Raw genomic sequence first — 2,206 nt, 5'->3', positions numbered from 1 at the left:
TTAAAAATAAATTAAATTGATAATATTTATATTTTAAATTTATTATTTAATTATTATAAATTTAGTAAATAATTTTTATCAAATGATACTAAAAATTTAATTAAAATTATTATAAAAAATTATTTTAAAACAATATTTTTTTATAATTTATATCAAAACGCAACCGCAACAAACCATTCACTTCTAACCCACCCACCCGCAATCGCTGCCAACAACAACTTATCAACCAGTCAGTATTTATCATTCATAATCGCTATCAAACGCTCTGAAAACGTCGTCACCCGCAACCGTAACCATTGCGGTACAACCAACCTTGAGTCTAATATTCACCTTGATTTGTCAAATCTTTAGATATTTTTTTTTCCCTTCAACATATATTATGTATAACTTACACTTTCATACCCTGCCCGTTTTCTACTGCAAATTTAAATTTTATTGTCTCAATTTAAAATTGCATTGTATTTTAGTTATCTTTTTTTTTTATAAAAAATACGTTTTACTACTATTATTTTTTTTATAAAAAAATATCCATATAATATATCAACATGTTATCATTTCAGAGATAATATAAAAATTATATAATTTGATATTTAATCTTTAATTTATCAATAAATAAAATTTCGTTTCATTTATAGATTAACAATATTACATTGCATTAGATATTTTTAAATGAATATTAAATATTGATGGATTTAAAATATGAAAACGTAAATTAACTTAGATATTTAAATGGATTGATCCCGTATCTAACTCATGTAAATCAGACACTAACAATGGTTGTAAAGTAAATTTATAGGGCGGTTGGACATAATTACCCGAACTAAGAAGCTGACGTGGCGGTCCGTGACACTCAGACAACCGTTCCCCCTCCGTACCTGTTCCCGATGTACCAAAAAAAAAAACACAACGCAACGGTAATATTGCTATCTATTACCACTTCCTTTTTTTTTCCCTGACACATCCAAACGTGAGACCTGCGATTTGTTTATTCATTTCGTCTTCCTCCTCAAGCCACTTCCGCAAGAAGCAGGAGAAGATTCAGCTGTTGCTTCGCTTCCTTCTCAAGCCATTTTCTTCGTAACTTTTGTTCTTCCATCTTCCCTGACAATCTTTGTCTCCCTTTTTAATCGTTTTATGCTGATATTAAGGTTCCGCCATTAAAAGCCCTCACCGAAGCTCCCACGAGAATCCTCCATCTCCACACCTCTTTCTGACTTCCTCTCACGGGAAAGCAACATCCACTCATTTCTCCAGATACCCATTTTCTCACACTTTACAGCTTTCTCTGTTTTTTCCCCCTTGTCCCCGCGCGCGTGTGTGTATATATATATCGTCCCTTGTTTATGCACCTGAAGCTGTAATGGCGGAGTATAAGAGCAAGAAGATGAAGTTTGCGGGTGTTTTTGTTTTGTCGTTTCTGATTCCTTTCGGGTTTCTGGTGGAAGCGATTATTGATCCAGTTGATTTCTTGGCTCTGCAAGCGATTCGCAAGTCGCTTCATGACTTGCCTGGTTCCAACTTCTTCGACTCGTGGGACTTCACGTCGGAACCCTGCAACTTCGCCGGCGTTTACTGCGACGGCGACAAGGTGGTGGCTCTCAACCTCGGAGATCCCAGAGCCGGCTCGCCTGGTTTGTCTGGTCGGATCGACCCGGCCATCGGCAAACTCTCCTCCTTGGCCGAGCTCTCCGTCGTTCCCGGCCGGATCATCGGACCGTTACCGGACACCGTTTCTCAGCTCAAGGACCTCCGGTTTCTTGCTGTCAGCCGGAATTTCCTCTCCGGTGAGATTCCGGCGAGTCTCGGCGAGCTTCGCGGCCTCAGAACCCTCGATCTCAGCTATAACCAGCTAACGGGGATGATCCCTCCGTCAATCGGATCTTTGTCGGAGCTCTCGAACCTGATCCTCTGTCACAATCACTTGACCGGATCAGTTCCTCCGTTTCTCTCCCAATCCCTAACCCGAATCGACCTCAGACGCAACAACCTCACCGGCGCTCTCTCTCCGGCGACTCTCCCGCCGTCTCTACAGTACCTGTCCCTATCATGGAACATGCTCACCGGGCCCGTGGACCGAGTCCTGCTCAATCTCAACCAGCTCAACTACCTCGATCTCAGCCTGAATCGCTTCACCGGCACAATCCCGGGTCATATCTTCACCTTCCCTATGACGAACCTCCAATTACAGCGCAATTACTTCTACGGA

The 2,206-nt window shown here is 40.9% G+C and overlaps 1 pseudogene; it reads left to right on the top strand.

Moving 5' to 3' along the window:
- The first annotated feature begins 717 nt into the window (after window positions 1–717).
- The window catches only part of LOC104801206, a 2,026-nt pseudogene continuing 537 nt past the window's right edge, over window positions 718–2,206 (top strand).

The sequence above is a fragment of the Tarenaya hassleriana genome, unplaced genomic scaffold (genome assembly GCF_000463585.1).
Source record: "Tarenaya hassleriana unplaced genomic scaffold, ASM46358v1 Cleome7, whole genome shotgun sequence".
NCBI lineage: Eukaryota > Viridiplantae > Streptophyta > Magnoliopsida > Brassicales > Cleomaceae > Tarenaya > Tarenaya hassleriana.
The sequence above is the reverse complement of the archived record's forward strand: the minus strand, read 5'-3'. Positions and strand labels throughout refer to the sequence as shown.